The sequence below is a fragment of the Vombatus ursinus genome, unplaced genomic scaffold, assembly GCF_900497805.2.
Source record: "Vombatus ursinus unplaced genomic scaffold, bare-nosed wombat genome assembly UNPS02009975.1, whole genome shotgun sequence".
Classification (NCBI taxonomy): domain Eukaryota; kingdom Metazoa; phylum Chordata; class Mammalia; order Diprotodontia; family Vombatidae; genus Vombatus; species Vombatus ursinus.
In genome coordinates, this window is record NW_020949753.1 from 2,699,478 (window position 1) to 2,714,365 (window position 14,888).

The 14,888-nt window shown below is 35.7% G+C and overlaps 1 protein-coding gene across 2 annotated transcripts in view; it reads left to right on the forward strand.

The window, feature by feature from the left end:
* BANK1 (B cell scaffold protein with ankyrin repeats 1) overlaps positions 1-14,888 on the forward strand; it is a 394,230-nt gene that overhangs the window by 951 nt on the left and 378,391 nt on the right. The gene's annotated exons all lie outside the window — the stretch shown is intronic.

The window sequence follows — 14,888 nt, forward strand, 5'->3', positions numbered from 1 at the left end:
CTCTCTCTCTCTCTCTCTCTCTCTCTCTCTCTCTCTCTCTCTCTCTCTCTCTCTCTCTCTCTCTCTCTCTCTCTCTCTCTCTCTCTCTCCTTCTCTCTCATTAATTCACTTACTGGAGAAAATTTTTGACTTTGACGTTACTGATAGAGGGAGAGAATCCTATGAATAAAATCTCTTCCATCTTCCAGATTTTGGGGAAAGAAGCAATTTACAACAAGGGAAGAGGTAGAGTTTACATTCAAAAGGGTCATTGTCAACAGGGTAGTTTTCAGTGAACCAAGACTGAACAATTTCTTCAACCTGAATAGAAATTATGGGAGGAAGGGGACATGGAGCTTCATGAAAATAAGTTAAAAGTAAACTGAAGTGCAGCATGTGAATTAGATTTGTGAATTAGATGAGGATATTTGTCACATGCTTATAAATTCGTGCCGAGGTTATTGAGAGTTGTACCTTACACACAAATTGAGTGTTGTCCCCTTTGAGGGATGCCTTGGGCATCAGCTAAAAGAAATCTTTTTTCTCCAGAGACCCTGCCAGTCCTGCCTCACTGAGATTTCCCATACCTTATAATGATTTTGGGGGCCCCAAATGGCTCACAATTCCCACATACAGCTTGACTGAGACAAACATGCTTTGGGATTAAAATGCCTGAGGAAATATCCTGCTGTGAAAAGCAACCATTTCTTTCTGAAGAAATTAGATTCACTTTCTAGGTCTTTGTCACTGGAGCTTTCTACCTGTTTTGGCCTGAAAAGATTTGATTTTGCCTTTGAGCTTCCTTGGTTAGTTTTCAAGAATACTTTAAACAATTAAAAGTAGGTGTAGGATTGTTCTTTAATTTCAGTCGAAACATTTCCTAGGATCATAGGTCTAGGGTGGGAAGAGATCTTAGAGGCCAGGTAATCTAATCCCTTCATGGAAAGATGGAAAAGAAGCAATAATGATAGCTCATTTTTATATGTTGCTTTAAGGTTTGGAAAGCACTTTATATATGTTACCTAATATACAATGACCTCTACAACAACCCTGAGAGGTAGGGGCTATTCTCATCTGCACTTCTTAGATGGAAAAACTCAGGCCAAGGGAGGGGCCATTAGCTCCTTGGTCAGATCACCAGTAAGTTGTCGTAGCTAGTAAGTGTTTTTAGTTAGGATTTGAACTCAGGACACCAGGGCCAGCATTTTGTCCACAATATCAAATGGATGTCTCTAACCAAGTTTTGTTGAAATGAAAAATGGAAGAAAAATAGAATGCAAAAATAAAACTTGTTTAAATATAAGTTGTAATTCTTTGAAACTTTCTATGACTTTGGCCGTGCTGGGTCCAGAACAAGACATCCTGAAGAGTGGCCAATGTCTCTGAACCTGGAGGTTCTTCATACTCTGCTTTAGAAACTTGCTGAAAAAAAGGAGTATAATTTAACTGGCACAGCTAGGGGGTGCAGTGGATAGTGTGACGGAGTCAGGAGGACTCGAGTTCAAATATGACCTCAGACACTTACTAGCTGTGTGACCTGGGACAAGTCACTTCACCCTGTTTGCCTCAGTTTTCTCATCTTCAAAATGGACTAGAGAAGGAAATGGCAAACCATTCCAGTATCTTTTCCAAGAAAACCCCAGATGGAGGTCATAAAGAATGGGACACAACTTAACAACATAATTCTGTTCAGGCAGCTGCCTTGACTAAATCGGGCAGAGAACTGCCAAACTTCCACTTTATTTAATGTCGAAAGAACTCTATGAAGTCCCTGATTCTTTCACAAAGTACTGGAGGGATTTGAACCAAATTTTGTTTTGTGTTACTTACATCACTCCTATATATTTTTTTCTCCCTCCCTCCCTCTCAATATGGTGATATATTAGCTACTTCAGTAACTTCTTTATTTGGCTGGTATTTTAGCCAAACATCCTCATATGAGCTGTATTCTGAATATTAATACAGAATCCCTTATTTGAATCCTATATTCTCTTAGTAGATAATTTATTTAAATGAATTCATTACTTATATTCTTCTTCTGAGACTTCTGAGAGATTTTGACCTTGCTTCAGAAGTAGTCTGAATTATACTTAATTTGTGTAAAAAAAAAATGGTCAGTCTGAGAATTATTTTGTCTTCCGTTATCAATCTATCAGCAATCCTTTCAACTTATACAAAAGCAATATTGTAATACAGTCACAAAATAATAAATATAGCCTTTCTTAGATAAATTTATTATTTTTCTAATGACATGTTGTTGATTTCTAATGAACATTTCCATGTATATGACCATCAATAATATGCCATTGTTACTAATTACTTAGCTCAGTACTTTACACTGAGAGGAGGAGAGGAGGAAAAATAGATTCCTTGTCCCAGAAGGATTTAATGTGTTTACATGCTGTGTGATGGATAAACATTGAGCCAAATGTGAGGAGTTTAGAGACTAGATCTTTTTGAAGTATAGATGTCAGCCCCATGGACCTGTGACACTGTAATCCTAATGTATAAGTTCTGTCATTTGGCTAATGTCATCATTGTTGAAAATGATGAATTTTGATTGGGTTGACAATTTTGTTTATTTAATTGATTCTGGATTTCTTCTTTAGGAGGCTCTCTCAGCCCATCAGAAGGAGAATTTGTTAAGCCTAAAGTGGTACATTGTTTTTAGGTTTATTCTTTGCCTCTGTGGCTAACTCTGACAGTTAATAAACAAAGAGTCTGCTTAAGAACAGAAATATAAATACAAGACCAGAGTGCTAAATTGCTGGTTCCTGGTGGCAAGTACCAATTGGCTTCTACCATAGCACACATGCTTCTTAAGGATCTGATTTCAGTGAGGCCTTATACTGCCACGAAGTTGAGCCATATATAGACCAGTTAAACTTTTTTTTTCTTTTCTACAGTCAATGAACTATATAGGCTTAAAAATAATCGGTCATCTTACATACTTGTACCCCTAAAGGATCAGGAGAAAAAGTATACATGGATCAATGTAAATCCAGGACTACATCCTAATTAAAACAACTTCGGTGTTGGTTCTGTTGCTTCTGCTGCAACCCTAGGCAAAATTTTAAAGTCCACTGGAGTTTGTTTTTTGGCACTTTCTTCTCCCTCTTCCTCCTGCCCTTCCTCTTCTGTCTCATGACTTTCTACTGAAATTGATCTGCATCTGTCACTCATTCTGCCATCTTGGAAAGGATCTCTCACCACTCCCATCCCCATCAGCAAGCATTTATTAAGTAACAACTGTCTGCCAATTACTATGCTAAGGTACACCGGAGATATAAATGAAGAAAAGAAACAATCCTTCCCCTGAAGGGTCTTAGAGTCTAGTTGAGGAATCTTATCAGATATCTTATTTTTACCAGATATCTTATGCTAAATTTATCCTAAGAAGGTGTAAATAGAAATGGCTCAGTATCTTAATTTCAAAGATCATTTGTCTACAGGAAAGAATTGGAAACGGAGAGAATGCTCATCAATTGGGGAATGGCTAAACAAGTTGTGATATAAGATCGTGATGAAATATTATTATGCTATAAGAGATGATGAGGGAAATAGTTTCACAAAAACCTGGGAAGACTTATATGAACTGATGCAAAGTGAAACGAACAGAATCAGGAGAACATTGTGTGTAGTAATGGCAATGTAGTAACATTAACAAAATGTAAAAGAATCAGCTTCTCTGTTCAGTACAATTATCCATGAAAATTCCAAAGGACTCGTGATGAAAAATGCTATCTACTTCCAGAGAAAGAAACAATGAACTTTACAAGCAGATTGAAGCATTTTTTTCCACTTCCTTTATCTTTCTTGCTTTTTTTTGACAACTATGGAAATCTATTTTGCATGACTTCACATGTTTAATGGGAATCATATTGTTTGTCTTCTCAAAGTATGGGGTAGGGGCTGGAGAGAGGAAGAGAAATTGGAATTGAAAATAATTAAAGAAAAAAAAAGATTGCCTGTCTATTGGTAATAATTCAAATAAGCAAGGGCCATGGGGAGTGGTTTCCCCAAACTTTCAAATCTAAAGTAGGGGAACCTGATTAGTAACTTCCATTTTTCTGAGGATAGCCTTAGTTGCAGTCAGTAGTGTCAAATGTGTTTGTAAAGGATGGCATTATGTTTCTGAGGCTACCTTTTTGTTTAATTAATTTGAGGGACAAATTTTAGGAAAAAGTTCACTGAGCTTAAACTTCAGGGGAATTCAGAAGAGGAATGAGTTGGGAGTAGGACTAGTGAATTCTTTTTTGTCCATATTGAATTTGACCTTGTACAAGAGATCAACTTGGAAATGTCTAGTAAATTATGGGTGATACGGGACTGGGGTTCAGGAGACTAGGACTGTACCTATAGACCTATGCGTCATCTGCATAGAGATCACTGAACTCACGAAAGCTCGTGAGGTCTCTAAGTGAGAATGTATAGGGAAAAAAGAAGAGGATTCAGGATAGAACTTTATTATGCAGCCACAGTTAGTGGGCATGAAATGAATGGATCTTGAAATCATGGATCCCTCTATTATTGAAAATTTGAGGGAGCTGTTTACTCTTCTGTTCATCACAGTAAAAGCTACTATTTTTTTAAAAGTCATAATTTGCATACAAGATTGGGAGCCTTTCAGTTATTCTAACAAATCAACAAGCATTTATAAAGTGCCTACTATGAGCTAGAGAAGGAAATGGCAAACCACTCCAGTATCTTTGCCAAGAAAATCCCAAATAGGACCACAAAGAATTGGACATGACTGAAATGATGGAACGATAACTCTGTGCCAGGCACTTTGATAGGCTATGAGAACGTAATCAGAAACATGAGATAATCCCTGACCTTATGTAGCTTACATTTTATTGGCAAAGTGTATATATATGTATATATGTATGTGTGTATGTATGTAAATGACTGTGTGTATATGTATACTTATATACATATATAATATATTATATATACATATGAATGTGTGTGTTCACACACACATACACATACATGCACACATGCAAGGTAATACAGGTGGAGAACATTAGCAACTGAGGGATTAAGGAGGCCTGGGAGAAAGTCATCAGATGACCATGATGAGAAAAGTATATCTCCCAGGAATTATAATCATTAAAAGAAAATTCTTGTTAAATGGTAAAGGAATATTTTTTCCTTCTAAATAAGGGACACTTTATGACTTTTGCTGTGGAGCTGAGATAATATAGGTAGGGAGGAAGCCAGATTTGGTATAAAATTGTGCTGCTTCTGAATATATTTCACACATATAAAAAAAATTTTCAATAAGAAGTGACAAAAAGGAAGGTTTCAGAGAAACTTGGAAAAACTTGCATGAGCTAATGCATAGTTCACTGCCCAGAAGTAGGAGAGAAATTTATACAATGACAATAACATGTAAAACAAATAACTTGGAAAGACCTAGAAACCCTGATCAAAACAATGACCAACCACATTTCCAGAGATAAGAATGAACCATGCTACCCAAGGTACTATGAGGAAGGGCACTATAGCTAAAAGCAACAACAAAACAAAACAACCACTTTATTCACTTCACTTTTTTTCTTTGTAATACTTCTGTTTTTAATAATAATGAGATGAAATATTCTTGGTGGAGGATCAATTTTAAAGTAATAACAGAACCTGTAGATTCATTTCTACTGTTCTTTTCTATTATAACAAAAAAATTAAGTCTCTCACTATATTCTTTCTTCTGAAGAAGCAGTCCTGTGTTATACTTAAAGCTTCTCAGTCATAGTATATGTCAGGAAGATACAAAAGGATTTGTTATCATGAGACTACAAAAGTGACACATTACACCACTGAAACTAAAATTGTCTGAAGGTTCCCTAGTGTATACATGTTTTTTTTTCTCTTTGACAGCTTGTAATTCAATTGCATTTAATGGATTTTTACTCTATAATAGAGGTACCTATGGTATAATGGCCAGAGAACTGGCCTCAAAGTCAATTTGACTTGGGTGTAAGTCCTACCTCTGACTCATACTGGGCTACGTGACTTTGGGCAAGTCACTGAACCCTGTTTGCTTCAGCTTCCTCATCTGTAAAACAAGCTAGAGAAGGAAATGGTGAAAGGGAAGATCAAAACACAAACTTGGAAGAAATAAGGTCAAAACTGCTACATCCAAAGCCTCAAAGAGAAATGTGAATTGGTCTCAGACCCAAAAATACCTTTTGAAAGGATTTTACGGATATTTATCAAATGTGGGAGGTAGAGGAAAAATTGGGAAAAGAAATGAGAGTGATATAAGAAAATCATGAAAAACAGTCAACATCTTGGTAATGGAAGCACTAAAAAAAAGTACTAAAGAAAATACATAAAACCTTAAAAAAATCAGAATGGGCCAAATGGTTAAAGAGACACAAAAATCCACTAAAGGGGAGAACTCCTTAAAAAACAGAATTGGTCAAATGGAAAAAGAGTTACAAAAGCTCACTGAAGAAAATAATTCCTTAAAAATTAGAACTGAGTAAGAGGAAGCTAATGATGCCAGGAAACATCAAGAAACAATCAAACAAAATAAAAAGAGTGAAAAAATAGAAGAAAATGTGAAATATCTCATTGGAAAAACAACTGAGAATAAATAGATCTAGGAGAGAAAATTTAAGAATTATTGAATGACTTTAAAGCCACGATTTAAAAAAGAGACTAGACATCATATTTTAAGAAATTATCAAGGAAAACTGCCCCAATATTCTAGAACCAAAGGGTAAAATAGAAATTGAAAGCATCCACCAATCACCTCCTGAAAGAGATCCCAAAATGAAAATTCCAAGGAATGTTATAGCCAAATTCCAGACCTTCCAGATCAAGGAGAAAATACTGCAAGCAGCCAAGAAGGAAAGGGGTAAAGAAAAGGGAGAAGACTGATACAAGGGAGGGTAGATTAGAAGAAACAGTGGTTATAAACAAAACATTTTTGAGGAATGAAAGGGGAGGAAACACACACACACACACACAGAGAGAGAGAGAGAGAGAGAGAGAGAGAGAGAGAGAGAGAGGAACAAATGGGGGGAAATAAGTTAGAGAGAAATAAACAGTTAGTAATCATACCTGTGAATATGAATGGGATGAACTCACCCATGGAACAGAAGTATATAGCAGAATGGATTAGAAGCCAGAATCCTACAATATGTTGTTTATGAAAAACAAACTTGAAGGAGAGAGACACATAAAGAGTAAAGATAAGAGGCTGCAGCAAAATTTATTATGCTTCAGCTGAAGTAAAAACAACCAAACAAACAGGTATAGCAATCCTGGTCTCCTACAAAACTAATGAAAAAAAACGATCTAATTAAGAGAGATAAGCAGTTCAACTGTATCTTGCTAAAAAGTACTATAGACAATAAAATAATATCAATACTAGCCATATATGTGCCAAATGGTATAGCATTCAAATTCTGAAAGTAAAAGTTAAAAGAGTTACAGGAAGAAATAGAAAGTAAAACTACACAAGTGAGGGACTTTAACTTTACCCTCTCAGAACTAGATAAATCTAACCAAAAAATAAACAAGAAAGAACTTAAGGAGATGAATTGGATTTAAGACAAGTTAGATATGATTGACCTCTGAAGAAAATGAAATGGGAATGCAAAGGAATATACCTTTTCCTCAGTGATACATAGCACCTACACAAAAATTGACTATGTATTAGGGCATAAAATCCTCTTAACCAAATGCAGAAAAAAAGAAATATTAAATGCATACTTTTCAGATCATAGTGCAGTAAAATTTCTTCCAATAACAGGTCATGGAAATATAAATTAAAATTAATTGGAAACTAAGTATTCTAACCCTAAAAATGAGTGGTCAAAGAACAAACCATAGATGCAATCAATCATTTCATTAAATCAAATGACAACAATGATACAACATACCAAAATATATGGGATGCAGCCACAGTGGTGCTTAGGGGGAAATTTGTATCTCTAAACTCTTACATCAATAAAATAGAGAAAAACCAAATCAATGAATTGGGTGTGAAACTTAAAAAAAAAAACTAGAAAAAGAAGATCCTCAATTAAACACCAAATTGGAAATCTGAAAATCAAAGGGGTAGATTAATAAAATTGAAAGTAAGAAACCCATTGATCTAATAAATAAAACTAAGAGCTAGTAATGAGGAAAAAACAATGAAATAGATAAACCATTGGTTAATTTGATTTAAAAAGAGAAAACCAAATCACCAGCATCAAATATAAAAAGGATGATTTCATCATCAAGAAAAATGAAATTAAAGCAATTATTAGGAGTTATTTTGCCCAATTACATGCTAATAAATATAACAATTTATGTGAAATTAATGAATCTTTACAAAAATAAAAATTGTCCAGATTAACAGAAAGGGAAATAAAATACTTAAATAACCCTATCTCAGAAAAAGAAATTGAATCAGCTATCAATGGTCTCTCTATTAAAAAAAATCATACCAATACTATATAAACTACTTGGAAAAATACTATATAAACTACTTAGGAAAAATAGCAATCCCTACCAGATTCCAAATATGGTGCTGATACCTAAACATGATGAACAAAAACAGAGAAAGAAAACTACAGGACAATCTAGTTAATGGATGTTGATGCAAAAAAAAATTTTTTTTTAAATTTAAAAAATAAATAAAATACTACCAAGTAGATTACAGCAATATACCACAAAGATCATGACCAGGTGAGATTTATACCAGGAATGCAGGGCTGGTTCAATATTAAGAAAACTAGCAGCATAATTAACCACATCAATAACAAATCCAACAAAAACCATATGATTATCTCAATAGATGCAGAAAAAGCTTTTTAACAAAATACAGCACTCATTTTTTTATTAAAAACACTGGAAAGCATAGGAATAGATGAAGCTTTTCTTAAAATCTTAAGTAATATTTATCTAAAACTATCAGCAAACATTATCTGTAATGGGGACAAGCTAAGAAGCCTTCCCAGTAAGATCAGGGATGAAGAAAAGATGCCCATTATTACCACTGTTATTCAATACTATACTGAAAATGTTAGCTATAGTAGTAAGAGAATGAAAAGTTGAAGGAATTAAAATCGGCAATGAGGAAAGAAAATTATCACTCTTTGTAGACAATATGATGGTATATTTAGATAATCTTGGAGAGTCAACCGAAAAAAAAACTAATTGAATTAATTAGCAACTTCAGCAAAGTTGCAGGAGATAAAATAAACCACCAAGAAGATCCAGCAGGAAGAGACAAAAAGAGAAATTCCATTTAAAATAACTGTAGACAATATTCTTTGCTACCACAAAAAGAGCTGCTGTAAATATTTTTGTACACATAAGTTCTTTTCCTTTTTCTTTGCACTCTTTGGGATATAGACCTAGTAGTGGTATTTTGGGGTCAAAGGGTATAAACAATTTTTAACTTTGACCATAGTTCCAAATTGCTCCCCAGAATGGTTGGATCTATTTACAAATCCAATAATGATGTATAAATGTACCAATTTTTCCACATCCCCTCCAACATTTGTCATTTTTCTTTTCTGTCATATTAGCCAATATGGTAGGTATGGAGTGGTACCTGAGAGTTATTTTAATTTGCATTTCTCTAATTAGTAGTGATTAATAACTTTTATATGACTATAGATAGCTTTGATTTCCTCTTCAGAAAACTGCTTATTTACATTCTTTGGTCATTTATCAATAGAGAAATGGCTTTTATTTTTATGACTCAATTTCTTATATATTTGAGAAATGAGGCCTTTGTCAGAGAAACTTGCTGTAAATTTTTTTTTGATTATTACTTTATTGTATATGGAACCTTTCAGCAAAATATAGTTTTCCTGCTTATCTCTCAGGTATCTTTTTGCTTGTGCTTTGTCTGGGATCATGCTTGTTACTCCTGCCTTTTTTTCCTTCAGCTTACGCATGTTAGATTCTTCTCCAGTCCTTTATTCTAGGTCTTGTGTCTATCTTTCTGTTTCAATTGTATCTCTTGTATACAACATACTGTTAGTCTCAACTGTAAAATGGGGGACTAATAATAACATCTACCTTCCAAGGCTGTTGTGAGGATAAAATAAGGTAAGAATTTTAAAGCACTTAGCATGGTGCCCGAAATGCTACCATTATTTTTATTAGATTAAAATCAGCCTGGATTTTTAAATGAAATGTCATAAAAAAACTAATTCCATAATGTGTTCATTTATTAGAAGTATGTATGTTGGTGGAACAGTGGGATAAAAGGATTGGGAGAGAGCATTGTCATGTCTTTGACTTCCTGAAAATGATGTCCTTTGAACCTGGCTGACCAGCCCTAATCTCATGGAAAATATTTGACCTATGGGGCTAGAACCTCAGTCAGTGGATGCTTGCAGCCCTTCCTGTAAGGATTTTGAAGGTACTAGCATTAGTGGGCAAGTAATGAATTCAGAGATGAATGTTTCAGTGATTTGTAGGAAGTTTATAATTATTCAACAATTCCATTCCACAAGTATTTTATAAGCAACTATGCCTCATACAAGGCTTAAATGATAAGGCAGCAATGACAACAATTGAAACAGTTCCTGCCCTATTAAGAACTTATGTTCTACTGTGAGGAGGGGTGGGCAGATAATAAATGAGGAAGAGTAAAAAAAATAAGAGTGGGAGAAAAGTAGAGGAACGCATCCTAAACAAGAGGGGTTAGTGCATTGTTCTATAAAAACATCCCTATCCCCTTAATGTTTTTCTTTCTCTCTTGTTTTCCATGACCGGATCTCCTTAGTGGTCTGGATAAAACCACAATTGACTTAGGAAAACGAATATTGTCTCCTTTCCTTGAAATACCCGGCTTCTGTGTAGAGGCAAAAATAGGCAAGAGGTGGGGGGGCAGACGTTAGGGCATTTATCTTAATGAAGGAGGTAAGGAAAAATAACAGCATCATAACTCACTAGCTGTTATTGCAGTTCTTCTGATATATGAAGATAGATGGCATACAAGATAAGTCATTAAGAATATTTTACATACACTATCAATGGATCAGTGTCAGTCTGAATGGATGTGGCAGGTAGAGTTATCCAGAAGTTGAGTTAGTGCCACTGAACATATTTGTCAGGTATGTGTTGCCTAATAAATTTACAGGTAGGGCATCTAATCCAACCTCTTATTTTGTGGATGAAAAGAACTGAGGTGCAGAGAGAAGGGACTTACCCAAAATCACACAGGCAGCTAGTGGCAAAGACAAGATTTGAATCTGTGTCTTTTGATTCCATATCCAGCATTGTTTCTGTTGCACAGTTTCAGCCCCTCAGGTGATATTCTGATGGGAGGAATAGAAGGGAAGAGAGAACTATCACATTTGAAGAGCGAGACAAGCATGCAGTGGGATGATGATAAATTGGAGAACTGCTCTCTCCACAGTGGTTAATAATTTCTTATTCGCAAGTCTAAAGGCTTTTTCTTAAACTTCTTGACCATTTAGTGTCTTGTATACTGCTGATTGCCCCCTTTTTAACACTCTCTTCTCTCTAGGTTGCCCTGACATGACTCTCCTGGTCCTCTTCCTTCCTATGTAACTGCTCCTTGTCAGATTCCGGGCATTTTCGCTGGCTGTCCCTCATTCCTGGAATTCTCTTTCCTCATCTCTGCCTCCTGATTTCCCTGGCCTCCACCAAGCCCCAGCTAAAATCCAGTCTTCTGTGCTGTACTTTTTCTATTTGGCCTTAATTCTGGTGACTTTCTTGTTGATTATCTACAGTTTATCCTGTCTATACCTTGTTTGTACATAGTTTTTGCATGTTGGCTATCTCATTAAACTGTGAACCCCCTTGAGATCCAGGACTATTTTTTTGCCTTTCTTTGTATCCCCAGCACTTAGAACAGTGTTTGGCACACAGTAAGTGCTTAATAAATGTTTATTGACAGGATAACTATAGAAAAATAGTAGAAAAGTCAAGATGAGCCAAAAAGAAGGTAATTCAAGAGCCAAATTGCAGAAATACAAATTATTGAGGAATGATGTTCAAAAAGGTCCAGCAATAATGAAATAATGAACAGTATGTTGATAATAAAAATAAATATATGCATATGTTTAAACATGCATACATGATATGTATATATGTGTGTATGCACACACATGCACATATATACATTGGATTTGGGACATCAGGAAATTTGAGTTAGAGTCTCACTTCTACTACTAACTTCTAATCCATTATGTGACATCAAGGGAAGTCACTTCAGTAACAAAAAGCATAGATTTTAAAGCCAGAGGACCTGGATTCAGCTCATGGCTTTGTCACCTGGGTGACATTAGAGCTCAGCTCAGAACATCTCCTCATTTCTCACCTGGCTGCACTATTTTGGAACTTCTCTAACTGGTCCCATCATGCTCTTGGAAACATTGTTGGGAAAATGTCATCACCTTAGTACTCCACCTCATCACCTCTATCTGTCCCTCTGATTGGAGGGTGGACTCATGAACTTCAAAGCCTCCATTGAAGGAGGGAACTCAGCTCAGAACATCTCCTTATTTCTACCTGATTGCATTACTTTGGGACTTTTCTGCCATGCCCCTGTGTCAGATACCTTCTCTCCAGCCCCCCAACCCCTCCCCTATCCCCACTCTTCAGTTTTCTTTTGTATTGACTTTCCTCATTAGGTTGTAAATGCCTCAAGGCTAGAGACTTGCTTTCTTTTCTCATATTTGCATCCCCAGTGCTTATCTAAGTACCTGGCACATAGTAAGCACTTAATAAATGTTTATTGACTTTCTGACTTGTCATTTAACCTCTCTGGGCCCCATTGTCTTTACCTGTAAAAGGAGGTAGTTGTACCAGATGACCTTTTTTTTGTCGTTTTTGTTGAGGCAATCAATCGGAGTTAAGTGACTTGCCCAGGGTCACACAGCTAGTAAGTGTCAAGTGTCTGAGGCCACATTTGAGCTCAGGTCCTCCTGACTCTAAGGATGGAGCTCTATCCACTGCGCCACCTAGCTGCCCCCCAGATGACCTTTAATGGTTCCACAAACGTGACTCAGCCACTATGTGCTTTAGTTTTCACCTCTTTATTTTGAAGGTTGGACTAGATGATCTCTGAGCCCCATTCCAATTCTCAAAGTAAATAACTGCAAGCATAAGAATTGCAGAGCAATCATTAATGATTTTATAGTAAAAGGTCCTAATCTTGGAGTTCAAACTGAAGCAGCAAGGATAAAAAAACAAAAACAAAAACAAAAAAAAACAACAACAACAATAACAAAAAGAAAAAAAAACCATAACCCAGAAAAGTAATTAAATAACTGAAGAGATTAAAGTAAGTGCAACTACTATCTCTTTGTAAACAACTCCCAAATCTGCGTCTTCAGCTCTCATCCCCTCCTAAGATCCAAACCCCCATCACCAGCTGTTATAACTGTTACCTGCTGAACATGTGACACCTCAGTGTTATGTTTCCAACTCCAATTCAACATATACAGACAGAACTCACTATCTTTTAAAGCAAACCCAATTTTCCCTCTAACCCCTTTATTTCTGTTGAGACCACTACCATCCTTCCAATCATCTTCAATAATAAGTTGGTTGATAGAAAATAGATAGTCAGTTGGAATAGAGAAGATCGAGTCTTTTCCATCTGTTCAACATCTCTTGCATCCATTCATTTCTTTCTATTAACACCATAGCTACAGTATTCTAGGTCCCCATCACTTTTTGATTGGACTGTTGAAACAACCTCCTTGTTTCCAGTCTTTCCCCTCTCCAATCCACCCTTCACCAAGTTGCCAAACTGATATTCCTAATATACAAATATGACCATGTTGTTCCTTTGCTAAAAAAGTTTTAGTGTCTATTAAGTAAAATACAGTGTCTTTAATTTGGCATTTTGTGCTCCGAACAGTCTGTCTTTCTGGAGTGATTACATATTGCCCCTTTCACATACACCACCCCTGCCATGCACTCTCTGCTCCAGTCAAACCCATCTATATGCATCATATTTCATCTCTAGCCTTTTTGCCTTTGTACAAAAGGTATATCCAATGCCTGGAATGCTTTCTCTTCTAATCTTTTGGAATCTCTAGCTCACTTTAAGAGGCTCAAGAACCATTTTATTAAAGAGATTTTTCTGGATACCCCTAGTGTTAATTTCTTGCTCCCATTACTGTATATTTTTTTTTACATAGGGCTATGATTAAAGACCAGATCTGTGATTTAATTGATATAGGGTACTTCCACATGAGGGAATTTTCTTTTGCCAATATACACCAACCCTCTGTCACTGAATGATCTAAGAGAGTTACCTCTAACACTGGCAGATTAAGTGACTTACTGAGCATCAGTCAGTTAGTATGTGTCAGAGAGGATAATTGAACCCAGGCCTTTCTTCATCTGTACACTACACTACTCAGCCTCTCTTATTTATATGTATCCTGTATTTACTTATCTGTGGATATTTTGTATTTTTCCCTGAGTATAATATAAGTTCCTTGAGGGCAGAAAGTGTCTCATTCCTATATTTATCTTCCTAGAATCTAGCAGTATATTGCATATAGTAAGGACAAATAAATGCTTCTTGATTAATGGATTGACTAAAAAGAAAGCTAAAGGATGATTTTGTAATGCTATTTCATTAGTAAGGTATTCTTACATAGAATGGGATAAGGATAAGGACTGAGTCTGTGATTTCATTGGTATAGAAAGCCAGCTTACATAATGATACGTGACAATTACATAAGAGAGGTAAAAATCTGGTGTTATGGGATCATATTTTATTTGCTATCTACTACTCTGTTTCCCATATGTCAGAATATTGCAATGTGGACAGCCTAATTTTTTTTTTATTAACAGAGTTATATTTATGATGGGGGAAATTTAGGTTCTGATCTAGACATGACAAGTTTAGAGAGCAATGGTCATGAGGGGAGCAGTTATGGTTCATATGGAGTGAATTAAAG